The following is a 5,373-nucleotide window of genomic DNA, read 5'->3' on the forward strand; positions in this document are numbered from 1 at the left end:
AAAAAAATGGCATTTATTTCTGTAAGGCGCACACCACATGTCTGTAAATTGCTCAGCCCCAAAGCCCCCCTCCACCATGGTTCTATATTGCCAGATTCAGGACAGTCTGCCCTACACAGAATTGGGGCCTATTTCTGTCCACAGGGTGTAATTCTATTAAAAACACATTAAATCTAATAATGTTTAGCATCACTAATTAGTATAAAGAAAAACAAGCCTAGACTTTTTTAATGGTTGCTCCTACTCATGATTTAGACACATTTTATTGATGTTTTATGGTACAATATCAGTGTTTTGGTGTTGTCCGCAACCAGAGTTTTCACATATTGTGCCATATCTCAAACATTATTTATCAAAAATTCATATCAAAATGTTATCTGAACTAATGAACTGCATGCACACATTATGCATATATATGCATTTCCTGCTTTATTTTGCTTAATGTTTACCTGTCCCATGGTTTAGCCGTCATTACCAGCACACTCTACATAAAGGCACTTTGCTACTGTTTTTTCATCAAAAAAATATTTGGTAACCATGGTCACCTATTATCACAGTGGAATACATGGGTGTCAAGCAGAAAGATTGATGCCTTGATGTCCAGAAACATAAGAAAACCTACTCTTTATCCCTCGTTTTGGGCATGTACACTTATTATGTGTCATTACCATACGCATTGTATTTCTGTATTTTTGAATATTCCTGAAATTTTAAAATTACTTTAATAGTTTAAATGATGTACATTACATGTAGAAAGCTAGCTACACTTGCATGGTGATCATTTTTGCTTCTCAGGGTAGTTTTTCGGTATAAATGTCATCACCAACACAGTCATTACCAGCACATTATAGCTTGAAATGTAGTGGTAATGACGACTATGTTGGTGATGACATTTTTGCAGATACATTTAAAGTACTTTTTTTAAAAGAAATAAGTTTTTTTTTTCACAAAGTCAGTTCAACTTGGGTTTCTAAATTATAAACATTTAATTGCAATAGATTACGATCAGTGATTTGTCATCACCGCAACAAATGTCATTACCAGAACTGCAATGTCATCACCATCACCATGCATATTTTTGCCAATAGATTATGTATAAATTACAATAAATTACATTAATTAGATATTTTTGACAATGTTGGACAGTCTAAATTGCCACTGGATGAAAACAGATATGATATATGCCATTTATTTCAAATAAATGAAATTCCAAGCCAGGGTCGAGTGAAAAAATAAAAAAATAAGATACTTAAACGACTATAATTCATGTTGTAAGTAATATTCAACAATTCTAATAAGTTCAAGATAAAAATAGACTTCATGTGAAACCATAATTGATCATTGATTGATCATTGATTGACCATTTCATCTTTAAAATGTACATATTAGATGATGTGATGGTAATGACATTTACCTGAAAAAGGACAAAAAATCATAAATTCCCTGATATTGTGGTCTCAACCAAGCTCACAAGGTTACTCCTATCAAAATGACTAATAATTTGATGCATACCAATTAGTACAATTTTGAATTTTATTTTTCAAAATTTCAGTAACCCAAATAGGCCCGAAATCTGAGAAATTCCCATACATGAAAGTCATGTCCAGCTGACAGAGATACATTTCAAAATAAGAATGGTATAATACGCTTTTTGTCTTTGTATTATTTAAAAATCAATGCAAGTATAATATGAATTGGTGGCAGATCTGGGTAGCCTAGACTGTTCTGAAAAAATATAGCATGTGTAAATGGCACTTACAATGACCAGGATAAATGCTTATAACTAAAGGTAGTGAAAAAGCCCTTAAAACAGTCTAGGGTTCTAAGGGTTAATTTCTTAATTCAGAGCCATGTTACTTACAGCCAAGTACTTGGAGTGGATATCAGAAAGAAATATAGTTTGGACATCAGTATAAGATTAAATATCTGCATACAATATTTGTAGTATTTATTATAATTTGAATAAGACTGATTAAGTAAGGTGCATTACCATAATGTACTTTTTTTATAGCATTGGCCTATTTATGGAAAATGTGTTGAAGTGGACAACAAACTGACCTGTGTATCAGTGTTGGCTTTACACAATTTATTGCCATTATTAAAATAGGCTATCCTAATCTTCAAAACTTTTTGAGTAGTTTTCAAATAGTAGTTTTGATTTCCAAGTGCCACCCCAATAAAAAGTCTGGACCCAGCTGGCCCCCCCTATAAAATAATCCTGGCTACGCCCCTGGCAGTTTGTCCTGCAAGTTGAGAAATTAGTTGATATGTGTCGGAAGAAATTAGTTCTACAAACAAGACAGTTTTTCGTGTTATTCTCTTCTATATTAAATATTCTCTTCCCTGTATATTAGCAGGAGCACCCCCCTCTCCTCCCCATGGACCCACCCCACACACCAAGGACTTAATCATAATATACTTACAACCGGACCCGCGTCACACAGAGCAGGTTGTTTGCGCCATGCCCCTTTTGAGGGGAAAACATTCCCTCAGAACAAGCCAGAGTGAACCGGTAGACATGCCGAAAAGTTGCTGTGTGGTTGGGTGTACCAACCACACAGCTAAGAACCCTCCCTGAGTTTCTTTTGCCTGCCATGTCCTCAAAAAAAATCCTGACAGAAGAAAATTATGGCTACCAGCCATAAGAAGAGAAGACCGTATGACACTTCTGGTCACTGAGTGGGGTTGTTGCACCACTTCGTACTTAGGAGACTGAAGGGACATGTTTTTATATTAATTGATAGGTATCTTTCACGGTCAACGACCGGCAAAGTGGTTATGTATTGAGTGGTCATATTGATTTGTGGTATTTTTTGTTATTATTTACTCCTGCGATTTCTGTACGAATTACATTTATTGACCCTAATTTGCGTTGGAGTTAATGAGAGGGGTTGTTTGTTTTCCCCCCGAAAGGGGCGGGAACGTTTGTCACGAGTCAAGTTCCCAGATGTGCCGGTCTAACGTATACTTTGAAGGGGGTATGTCCCCGTACCCCCCCCCCCACCCCCCATTTAACTTTAACAATTAAAGTTATGGTTGTCATTTATTTATCCTCTTGTAATACTATTAGACACTATTGTAAAAAGAAAACATATTATCACTCCATCTGTTCTGAGATTTGTCATTAAATGTAACCACATATTGTAGGCTAGTGTAGCTAAGAAAATACTTATCTAAATAGCATAGTTCTCTGTTCATACTTTTTTATGGTAAGAATGGTTTTGAAATCCTCACGGCTCTGTGCATCAGCTGTGAATCTCATCAGGGTTGAATCGTGTTCCTGATCCTGACAATGTAATAACCAGCCTGACTGGTGTAATAACCAGATATATTATCAGATGGAATATAATGTGTGGAGTGATGTTGTGGAGTGATGATGTGGAATGCATTTCAGTTGGTGCAAATGAGCAATGTTGTGGAATGCATTCAGTTGGAGTAAACATTTACAGTAGTGTACTGTACAATAATTTGTGTATAGGGGGGAATCATAAAACCATATTCAGGTAGTTTTGGCAAGGAAGACATCTTTCAGCAGTTGGCACATCTTATAGTTGACTGTCTTCTCTAGGCTGAGAGCTATCAAATAAATACATTATAATAGACAGAACCTTTGGCCAACAAGATGATTCATTCCAAATACCGGTATAACAGGACACAGTACATTGACACAGGCATGCAATAGGGTATGCAATAGTAATCATACACACATCAACAAGAGGATAAAAACACAAGGCACAAGAGAGACACAAACACAACTTCAGTAACTGACAAACATGATCTCACTCACGCTAAAGGTCATGATACATAGAGCAACTTTCTGAACAATGTTGCTGGGCAACCACACAACCCGTTCCATTGGATGATCCTGACGATTTACCAACTAAAGTTCTCCATTTTCAAAAAGAAAATGCTTCCCAATATCAATGGGAACGTGCCGAAACACAGTAAAGAACGTTATCCAGCAGCATTGCTCAAAAAGTTGCCCCATATACGCTATCATCACCTTAACACATGCAAAGAATGATGGATAGCTATACTCATCCAACTACAATGGGTCATAAAACACAGAATAAACATTAACTATTAACTCCACAGCACACACAAATGACAACGGGGCAAGCAAACTATTACACACGCAAAACCTTTTACACAAGTCAGGCATGCATACTACAACATGCAGATCTATAGTGTTGATTCTGTCTCTTTTAAACCTTTTAAACAAGTCAGCCCCGTGCATGCTACAACATGCAGATCTATTGAGTCTGTCTCTTCTGCTCCCCAGATCAGGTCCATCTCGTTTGACCCAGATCAGCATAGCCCTGAGCATCATTGTCTGATGCTGAAATCCACTGACCGCTGGTTGTAGGCTACATTGAGCAACTGATAATTGTCGCTGTATTTTGATGTACTGTAGGGCTATGCAAAGGACTTACAGGGCACACTGTACATTTGGAGCTGATGGGAGGTATGTAGTCCTAGAGCTGTGCGTAGAACAGACTAAGAGAACATCATCTCAGCCTCCACCCAAACACACAACATACCCCCTCCCCACACACACATACACCAACAGCCCCCCATCCCCCATAAAAACACACATACCATTTCATCATCCCCCTCCCACAAAACCCAATAACCCCCCCCCCACACACACCGCCCCACCCATACACACACAATATACCTTTTTAATTACAACTTTTTAATTTAATCTTTATAGTTGAGCTGGCTCTTAGCACAAGAATTTCATTAGGCCTACTTATAATTCCTTTTATGAGTACATGACATTAAAACTTGAACTTGAACCACATTAGTTTGCTGAGGTCCCCTGATGTCCCACACTAGTAATAACATGACCTCCAAATCATCTCTGTGAGCTGACCTTTGGTCCTGTTGTCATAGTGAGTAGGCTACTTTGGGGACCTGGTCTCGAAGGCTACTGCTGCTGGTTTTATCAGACAGATGGGGAATGAGATAGAGTATTGAAATTAATGACATAGAGAAGATGTAATGGAATAGCCTAAGTAGGCTAGGTATAAAATAGTTTTCACCGTTTAGGCCTACGTCGTTATTTTGCTATTTGTTGGTTTCGCAAAAAGCTGTGGGCTATTCCAGGCAGTTAGGATTAGTTGCAGAATAGCCTATTGTTGACACATTAGACAGTTACATCCTTTTAGGTCCAATTGTGCAAGTTAAACCGTCCAGTGAATTGCACCATTCATTCACCAGTATCCCGCACTTGTGGACAACCAATTTTGTTTAGTAGGCCAATGAAAAAAATGTCATCACATGATATTTCATGTTTACCATAATCAAAGTTAAGTGGGTTTGTCTGCCAATAGGCTCGAAGACCCTCCCACCGGCGCTGCGAGACGAGAG

Source organism: Alosa pseudoharengus, unplaced genomic scaffold, assembly GCF_046254945.1.
Source record: "Alosa pseudoharengus isolate Yale_2024_CS ecotype anadromous, Long Island Sound unplaced genomic scaffold, YU_APseudo_1.1 YU_APseudo_1.1_scf_8, whole genome shotgun sequence".
In the NCBI taxonomy this organism is placed as follows: domain Eukaryota; kingdom Metazoa; phylum Chordata; class Actinopteri; order Clupeiformes; family Clupeidae; genus Alosa; species Alosa pseudoharengus.